The sequence below is a fragment of the Vombatus ursinus genome, unplaced genomic scaffold (genome assembly GCF_900497805.2).
Source record: "Vombatus ursinus unplaced genomic scaffold, bare-nosed wombat genome assembly UNPS02014797.1, whole genome shotgun sequence".
NCBI classification, from domain to species: Eukaryota; Metazoa; Chordata; class Mammalia; order Diprotodontia; family Vombatidae; genus Vombatus; species Vombatus ursinus.
This window is the reverse complement of record NW_020954575.1, coordinates 15180443-15190942: the sequence shown is the minus strand read 5'-3', so window position 1 is coordinate 15190942 and position 10500 is coordinate 15180443.

Genomic DNA, 10500 nt, shown 5'->3' with positions numbered 1-10500 from the left:
GGGTGCGGCCGAGGCGCGCGAGGGCTCGGCGGGGGGTGGGGGCGGCTTCCGGCGGCGGGCGCGCGCCCGGGCGCTCGGCAAAGCTTCGCGCGGCTCTATGCGACGGCCGTTTAACGGCCAGAGATGCGTTTGCCAAGCAGAGCTTCAGACGCCTAAAGCCCGGACGCCGCCGCGCCCCGCCCTTCCGACCTCCTCGTACCCGTGGGCCCGGCACTGCCACCGCTACCCTGCGTCCAGGATACCGTGGCCAGCCACCGTAGCCCGCGACCCCGTTCCCGCCTCCGTCACTGCCGCCGCCAACCACTTCCGTGTCCACGTCTTCCCTCCGGGAGACACCGAGGCGCCTCGGGTGGGGCCAGAGAGGCTCGCGCATGCGCGAGTGAGCGCCCCGCCGCCCCCTAGTGCTTCGGAGGCTCCCGCGGGGCACACGTGGAAAGCAGTCTGTGTCCCAAGCGAGAGAATTGTAGGTTCTGCATGCGAAAGTGTTAGACCCGGAACCGTCCTTGGAAGTTCTAGTCAATCAGCTATCACTTATTAAGCGCCTTCTGTGTGCCAGGTACTGTAGTAGGCACTGGGGATAAAAGTACAAAAATGAAACCGTTCCTGTTCTCAACGTATTTCAGGAAGGAGGCTGTAACACATCTATAGCTGTACACATAGATACAGATAGAGTTCCACATGGACACACATACATACACATACATACATGTATATACACAACTGAAATCATAGATCCACTATATGTACACATACATTCACACCTTTACACAATATTTAGCTACACATATAAGTATATACCATATATCAGATCCACTATATATACTGTATACATGTGAATATTATATGTGTGTGTATATGGTAGACCTGAGGCATCATTGAGCAGGCAACTTGGTGACTCAGTGTATAGATAGGCTTGGACTGAGGAAAACCTAATCTGAAGTCCAAATTTTTAGATACTTACCTGCTGTGGGACCCTGGGCAAGTCACTTAACCTCTGTATGCCTCAGTTTACTCTTCTACAAAATGAGGATAAAAGTAGCACCTACCTCCCAGAGTGTTTGTGATGATTAAATGATACATTATTTGTAAAGCATCCAGAACACAGTAGATGCTGTATAAATGCTTATTCCCTTCTCATTCCCCTTCTCTAAAATGAGGTAACATTTGTAAAGAACTTTACAAACTTTCAAATGCCATATACATGCTGGCTATTATTGTTGTTGTTGTTGGAAACTGTCTCTACTAATACTGGGTGTCACCTTCCTATGGGGTTGCTCAGAGAGCTAAGAGGTTAGGTGACTTGTCCAGGGTCACACAGTAAGTATCACAGGGAACATTTGGACCCACTTTCTTCAGTCAGATCTTTATCCATTTGACAGCACCTTGCTGCCTAGTGGGAGGCATACACAATTCAAATCATTGCTCTTTGAAACCTTTTTCTCTGATTTAAAGATACCATCCTCACTCTGCTTCACACAGATCAGTAAATAATCACCACCACCACCTCTGAAGTAGGTTGTGTAAGTATTATTATCCCTATTTTACAAATGAGAAAACTGAGGTGGTCCCGTTCTTCCAAATTTCCCGATTTCTGGTGTACGCACCATCAGCCTTCCAATCTTACAGGTTCAGAACCCCCATGTCATCTAGCTGCTGCTGCAGTAAGGAATTCTACAAGGCTGAGTCATGGACAAAATCAGGGACTCTGTCTAGAAGGTAGAGGTGAGGAGGAAGTAGTTCTGGTCATACAGGTCAGCCAGTGCAAAGGCAACAGAGATGAGAGATTGAGCGACCTATGTGAGAAACAGCAAAAAGGTCAGTTTGTCTGGACAACAGAAAGCAGGAAGAGGAGTCACATACAACGACACTGAAAAGATAGGCCCAGGTTGCCAAGGCTATAAGACCCAAACAGAGTAGCTTGTATTTTATTGTAAGGACAATAAGAAGCCACTGGAGTTAACTTAGCAAGGCTCCACGATTAAGAAAATCTACTTTGGGAGCTGTGTGGAAAATAGATTTAGAAGTATAATGATGCTTATCCTGGCCCACTGCCTGAAGGCCAAGTGTGCTACATTTCACCTTTCCCCCAGGGTTCTCTGGGACCCTTAAGGAGTTTGGGAAGTGTGTGGTCTTTCTGCCATTGGCTCAATTCCCCACCAATGGAGTTTTCCCATTTTTAGGGAGTGTTTTGCACTCCAGTTGCATTTAATCAGTTAATAGTTGAATGCACTTTAGGAAGGAGCGTTTGCTTTAAAAGCATAGCAAGAACAAACATATAAACGTTCCCTTCCTCCTCCCCCTCTCCCCAATACCACCTCAGTCTCCAGAAAGAAGGAGGGGTCTAGGTTCACAGCTTGGTTCATTTCCTATACAGCACAGCCCCACCAAGTTCCAAGTTCAAAGCCCAATGGGCTTGAGTCCCAGGCACCCTGGCGTCTTCGGAGTTTCTTTGCTACATTAGCAGTAACATCTAACCTGGAATCCTATCCTCCAGGGTCACTGTGGCTCAAGTCCAGATCTGGCGATTCCACTTCTGTGCCTAGATGTGAAAAGAACAAAAGGAATAGAGCAAAACCCCAAGCACATTTCTTGGAAACAAAGGACTTAAAGAGAAAGGGAGGGTAGTTCTTACTGCCCCCCGCCCCAGCTTAGTTCATGATGCCTATGCTGTGGATGAATAGCATCTCTCTGCCTTGCACAGTGCCAGAAAGGGAAAAGAGAGGGAGGGAGAAGGAGAGAGAGAGAGAGGGAGAGAGAGAGAGAGAACACATCCTGTTACTTTTAAAGATACAGCTTGTGGAAATATGCTGTTACCATCCACATAGTAGGAGAACTAATTATGTCTTCTCCCAGAAGCAGGTTCCTGGTGCCTTCCATGTGGGTGCCTCCTTGTTAGGTGATCTAGGACAACACAAAATAAAGTCTTGTTACAGAAGGGAGAGAGGCTTGAGGTGGGAAGACCAGTTAGGAAGCTAATGAATTGGTCAAAGCAAGAGACGATAAGGGCCTAAACTAAGATGGTGGTTTTTCAATTGGTGAAAAAGGGACAGATTAGGGAAATATTGTGAAGGTATAAATGGAAAGATTTGGAAACTGATTCTGGAGTGAGTGAGAATGAGAAAACATGACTAATGCAGAGGTTACCATCCTGGACACTGGAAAGATGGTAGTTCCCTTAACAGTAATGAGCAGGTTCTGAAGAGGGTTAGGTTTCAGAAAGGAGATAACGGTCATGTCTTTCGGTCATCTTCATGTTAAGTTTGAGATATCTCTGGGACAAGCAGTTCGAAATGACCACCATGTGAATGGTGATGCAGCCTTAGAGTTCAGGAGAGAGATTGGGGCTGGATATATCTATATATATGTATGTCATGGGAGTCATCTGCATAGAGATGATACTTAAACCTTTGAAAGCAGAAGAGGTTACCAAGTAAGAGAGTACAGACACAGAAGAGAAAAGGGTCTAGGATAGAACCTTAGAGTACACCCATGGGTAGAGGACGTGATAGGGAAGATGAGCCTGCAAAGAGGTTGTCAGGTTGAGACCGAGCAGGACAGATCATCCCATCCAAAAGTATAGAAGGGGACAGAGCCTGGCCCTGGCACAAAGCTCCAATTCAGGAACTACAGCTGGAGAAATGAGTAAATCAAAGAAGATCCAACCAGTATCAAAAATCATTACAAATCTAGAGATTCCCCCAAAAGGGAAGAGTAACTCCATTGTAATTGCAAGCAGAGACTCAAATAAAAAGGGGGATTTTCCACAAGGAGTACGTGGCCAACTAGAAGAAATGAAGCAAAAGATACAAAATAAATAAAAGCATAGGAGGAAAGATTTGGAAAGAGAATATATAAAAAATGTAACAGCTTAGAAAGTGGTAAACCTTACTACCTAAAAACTAGAATAGACCACAGAACTCAATGACTCCATAAGACAACAAGAAATATTAGAACATGATAAAAAGATTGAAAAATGGAAGAAAATATAAATTGTTTTATATCAGAAACAACTGACCTGGGAAATAGGTCAAGGAGAGATCTTTTAAGGATCTTTGCACTCCCTAAAAATTATGATTAACAAAAAAAAAAAAACCCTGAATATCATTTTTCAAGAAATCATAAAAGAAAGTTACTCAAATTTATAAAATAAAGATAGAGTCTACTGAGTACCTTTTGAAAAAAGAAAAAAAAAACTAAAGGAAAAGTTCCAGAAATATCATAGCCAAAATCCAGAGCTTCCACATTAAAGAAAAAAAAAATGCTATCAACATCCAGAAGGAAACAGTTCAAGCACCAAGGAACCACAGTCAGGATTACCCCCAAACCTGGCAGCTTTTACTAGGAATGAGAGGAGACTAGGAATACATTCCAGAAAACAAAAGGTAGATTCTTACAATGAAAAATAACTTGCCTTGCACATCTGAGTATGAATCTAAGGGAGGGCAAGGGGGAAGAGAGTTAGGGTAGGGAGAAATAAGATAATGGATCTTTAATGGAATAGAGGATTTTCAAGCATTTCTGATGAAAGGACTGGAATGAGTAGGAACTTAGCAACGCAAACACAAGAGTAAAGAGAAGCCTAAAGTAAATTTGTATGAGCAATTAGAAGGATCTGTATGATGAAGCAGTGTTCACTTCCCTGTGAGGAAACAACCCTTCAGGACATTCTTCAAAGAGAATTGAAGGAATTAAAGAAGAAAAACAGAAGAACTGGTTAGTACTATTCTGAGAGTTTTAAGAAGGGAAAGAGAAAGGAGAATAAATACCAGAAATGGACAAAGAATGATTCAACACACACCCCACTCCAAATCATTTGGTGTAGAAATACACCAGACTAAATAGCCAAATAAGGAGGAATGGGAGGATGGGGAAAGAGGAAAGATAATAGAAGGGAAGAAATAGTATCAGGAAAATAATGTTCCTGATCCTGAACGGGGAGATTAAAAGGAAAAAAGAAAAGCAAAGAACTAGAGTCTGGGAGGAGGGTGGGGGTACCCATCAGTTGGGGAGTGGCTGAACAAATCATGGTATGTGAGTGTAACAATATTTTTGTGCCATAAGAAATGATAAAAGTGAGGATAAAAGATAATGCTGGGTGGTATAGACTGACCCAGAGTGAAATAAACAGAACCAGGGGAACTGTTTCTACAAGGACAGAAAAACTGCTTTGAAAGACATAAGAATTCTGAACAATGCAATGACGAGACATGTCTCCAGGACCATGATGGAGCATGTCACCCACCTCCTCACAGAGTGATGGACACCAGATGAACAAAGAATTTAGGTACGTGGCCCTAGTGTGGATTTCTTTTTGCTTGATTATGTTTAGTTGTTACATCGTGTGTGTGTGTGTGTGTGTGTGTGTGTGTGTGTGTGTGTGTGTGAGGGGTTGGGAGGATAGGGGAGGTTAAAAATGTTGATAAAAAAGGGATAATTGAAACATTTTAATTGCAAAAAAAACAGAAGGAAGCAAAGCCATCTGAGAGTTTTGAAAGTAGTGATTAGTGGTGGTGGTAGTGGTGGTGGTAGTAGTGGTGGTGGTAAGAGTAGTGGTGGAGGTAGTAGTAGGAATAGTGGTGGTGGTGGTGGTGGTAGTTGCTCGCATTTATATAATGATTTAAAGTTTGCAAAATGCTTTATGACTATTATTTCAGCCTCAAAACCACCCTGGGAGGTGGGTACTTTATTACCTCCATTTTACAGATGAGGAAACTGAGGCAGACAGCAGTTAAATGACTTGCCCAGGGTCACATGGCTAGTAAGCATCTGTGTTAAAATTGCATATCACTCTGGTCCCTCTCACCCCACATCCTTTCTAGTAAGTAGTCAGTATAAAGTGGCAATAGCAGGTACTAAGATTGCAAAAGGCAACCCAGGAGTCACATACAAACTGTCCCAAAGATCAAAGGAGCATAATTTACAAATCATATCATCTATTAACCAAAAATCACGTGCTGGTCATATGTGCTGAATCAAGGGGAGCCATAGGCTTTGCTGTCAGGACCTTTTGGTCCTGTGATACGTAAATGCCGGACAAGTTCCAGACATCCGCAGTAAGACCAGCCAAACACCAAATGGTGTTGGTAACTTTGTGATGATGTGGACATGTTAACTTTAACATTTTACTGACAACTCTGGGATGATTTGGATGTGTTAATGAACTAAGGTGGCACTGTTTAGAGTTAGTCAGCTTTCCCCAAAACCCTGCAAAATGAGATCTCAAACTCTTGCCCCCAAACTCTCATCCATCTCCACCAGATCCGTGCTGCCAACTCTAATGCCCCCAACTCTAGTCCATGGTTACCTGAGTGATTATCTGTGCCCCTTCCCCTACTCTCACCTTCTCATGCTGCCTGCCTGCCTTCTCCACCCTATTTCTGTCCCCAGGCTATCTGCTTCTGTAACCCTTTCTCTAGTTGTCTCCATACTTTCTGTACCTGTTTGTCCCTATATCTGTCTTCTACAACTTTTTAAAGTGTGATTGCAGCCTCACTTCCCTCTTCCATCATGGTCTTTCTTGGCAAGTACCCAAAGAACAGAGCATGCCTGCCCCATTTCATAATTTCATAAATTATCAATTCAGTATCTGAGGCTGGATTTGAACTCGGGTTATCCTGACTCTTAGGTCAGTGCTGCTATCCACTGCCCCACCTTCCCCATAAAATCTTACCTTCTACAGGTATGTGGAATCTCTATTAATTCCAGTGTCTTTCCTGTGTTAATTATCTGCTATTTGTCCTGTATATGGCTTACTTTGTATATATTTGCTTACAGGTTATCTCCCCCGTTACATTATAAGCTCTTTGAGAGCAGGGATTATCTTTTGACTCTTTTGTATCTCCAGCACTTAGTACAGTGCCTGGCACATAGTAAGTACTTAATAAATGTTTATTGATTAATTGATTGACCTACTTACCCCTAATGTGGGAAATGTATTGTTACTTAGAAATAAAACCAGGCAGCACGAAATGGAGATTCATGGTTTTGTATACAGTTGTGTATGTGTTTTTAGTTCTGCTGTGCATGTGAAAATGTTCTTTGTTTTTTTAATAAATTTTTTTAAGTTACTGCTCCTGCTTCTATTTTTCACCCTTTTAAAAATTCTAGGGGCAGCTAGGTGGCACAGTGGACAGAGCCTAGCCCTGAAGTCAGGAGGACCTGAGTTCAAATGTGACCTCAGAGCAAACACTTGACACTTATTAGCTGTGTGACCCTGGGCAAATCACTTAACCGCAATTGCCTTTAAAAAAAAAAATTCTAAACTTAACAAATACAAAGTGAGATTAGTATATGCACATGCAAATGTAATGAGCACCTAGCACGTGGGATGGTATCTCCACACTTGGAGAAGTTGCCTATGGACAGAGCCAGACTGGACAGGAGAGTCATGAAAATGCCCTGAGGAGACCGTGGAGCAGGCGTTGATAATCTGTAGCTGGTTCTACTTGACTAACCTCATGATAAAGACAAGGATCTCTGACTGCAGAAACATTGGAAAAGGCCTTCCAGCCTCAGCCTTTGGGTCATTTTCTTCATCTGTGTTCTTGGGGGATCCTGGTCACTCCTTGACTCAGGTTGTCCAGGGAGAGACAAGACTGTAAAGGGAGAAAGAAGCCTGGTGGCTTCCTCTCCTGTAAAGCCATGTGGTCCTGTGAAAGGACTTGGCCCTTGGTTTCTGCCTTTGTTTCTTTCCATTCTAGGTGAAGGAGCTGGACCTCTTCCATCTCATGAGTTTCTAGAGCTCAATGGGGTGCCTTGACTTCCTAATGTTTCCAGCATCTGGATTTGGCAGCACCAGTTCCCTCAAGGAGCAAAGAATGACCTTCAAGAGTGACGTTCTGGTTCTAAGCCAGAGGAGCCTGAGACAAGGACTCATTCAGCGGAGAGGCTGGGTACGAATAGATGGGACCGATGTTATGTAGAGTATGGGTGACCTTGAGATACTTGGGGAAAATGTGCATTGGTACTTAGTATGGTTTTGAACTAAATATCCATTTGCAAAAGCTAATTGATGTTAAATAGTTAAATGGAACTTGGGGCCTAGTCACTGACAGCTAACAATAAGGGAGTTGGGTAGGGAGGTAGGGCTCAAGCCAATGGTAGTAGTTAAAAAAAAAAAGATACCTCCCAAGCCCCTTGGGTACCTGGAACCCTCAGGGAAAGATGTAGCCTACCTGCCCCTGGGAGAGGGGCTGTCTACACCAAATGGACCAGAAGAAGACTATGCACGAAATTTCGAATCTGTATGGCATGTTGCTTGTTTTCATTTTAAAGTATTTAATAATATAACATGTTCTTTTCCAACCCTGCTTTCAATCTCCTAACTGTGTATACATATATCTTTTCTCTTTCCTGACCCTTACTTCTGTTCATCACCCTTCCATGTATTTGTCTCTTCTGCCTATTCATTTTTTGTGGTTTACTCTTAGAAGCTGTTAAAATTCACCTCCTCATATGAGCCATTTATCTGACTGGGTTAATTTTATTTTGGTAAAGTGTTTCACATACTTGTCCTTGAGCTAATAGTTCTTCAGTGTACTCTGAGTATACCCGTATGCTTTGGAAGTTTACACTCCTGTTTGCAAAGAAAAACTTGGGAGAATGTGAGTACAGCCTGCCAAAAAGCCAAAGCTGAACAACGCCAAGGTCATGAGTCTTTTGGAATGTGTATAAAAAAAGCACATGGCCATGACTTTCCATGAAACAGTGGAGGCACTGAGTGAGCATATGGGGAAAGGAAAAAAAAATACAGGCCTGCATGTATACATGAATTTTTTTCTTTTTTTTAACCTCTTTGATTTTTTATTTTTAAAAAATTTCATTTTAATAAAAATAAAACTTATTTGATATTAATGTAGATGTCATATGTGATGTGGTTTCCTTTCTGTGAAATTTGAACTATATTCCATGTCTAATTATCTAGGTCATACTTTTTTATTTTAGTACTTTTCTTTCCTTTTTAGGCTATGCCTGGATATATGTAATTTTTTAAAAAAATTTTTATATTTTGTTTAATAGGAATGTATATGTAGAGCCTATGTCAGACTGCACACTGTCTTGGGGAGGGAGGAAAGGATGGGAGGGGGAGAAAATTTAAAACTCAAAAGTTTATGGAAGTGAATGTTGAAAACTACAAATAAATTAATTAAATAAAATTTTTTTAAAAGTTTTTTCTATTTTTACAAGATTTTATATTCTTACCATTGTCCCAGTACAGATGTGAGGTTCTAAATTATTTTTTATTTTTAAATTATAAAAGAAAAGTTATCACCAGGAAAAAAAATTCAATCTTATTTTCAGACCCAAATTCTCTACCTTGTACTTTTCCCTCACCCTCAACATGAGAAAGCAAGAAAAATACCTGTTCCAGACATAAATAATCAAGCAAAACAAATTTCTACATTAGCCATATCTAAGGAAAAATATGCTCACAGTAGCATAGCTATATTCTGGGCTAAATATAAACCATCTACCTGTTTTTGTCCTTGTTTTTTTTAAATCAGAACACTGTTGTACTTGTGTACATGAGCAAAGGGGGAAACTATGAATGCTATGATGTGGAATATTTAAGTTATAATTTTGAAACTAGAAATTTGTGAGTCCTTAGATGAATAGTTTTGGTCCGCACACATGCTGTGTAACTGTTAAGATAAATTATATGTGCAGTCCTAAGATTTGAAAGTATTATTTATACCTAGTCTTCTGATTAGGAGTCTTTAGTTTTATAATATTTCGTAATAACCATCCCCTGCAGTGTTATCTGATCCTCTCCTCTGTGTCCAGCTGTTTCAACATTTATTTTAAAATATACTGTGTAGTTCCAGGAACTAATCTGACAAAGGGATTAGTGATTGTCAGTCCATTTACTTGGGTTCTCTAACTTTCTTCCCTTTCCTGTTTGCTTTTTCACTTTGTTTCTCTGTCTTGGTAATCAATTATCCTAATATCTGGACGTGATATTATCCTTATTTTACCTTTTGCTGAAAAAGTGGCAAGAGTTTCATTTGAATTGATTTTGGGGAGTTGAGAGTAAATAAAAAAACATTAAGTGCTTACTATTATTTGAACACTGAGGAAACAAATAGAAAAGTAAGACTGTCTTTGCTCTCAGGAAACTCATATTCTTTTTTTTTTTAATTTATTTATTTTTAGTTTTCAACATTCACTTCCATAAGACTTTGAATTCTAAATTTTCTCCCCTTCCCTCCTCTCCGCCCCTCCCCAAGACAGCTTGCAACCTGATATAAGCTCTACATATACATTCATAGTAAACATATTTTCACATTTGTCATGTTGTAGAGAAGAATTAGAACCAATAGGAGGAACCACGAGAAAGAAGGGGAAAAAAAGAGAGAGCAAGCAAATAGTATGTTTCTATCTGCATTCAGACACCATAATTCTTTTACTGGATATGAATAGCATTTTCCATCATGAGTGTTTTGGAGTGGTCTTAGATCCTTGCCTTGCTGAGAAGAGCTAAGCCTATAAAAGTTAGCCAAA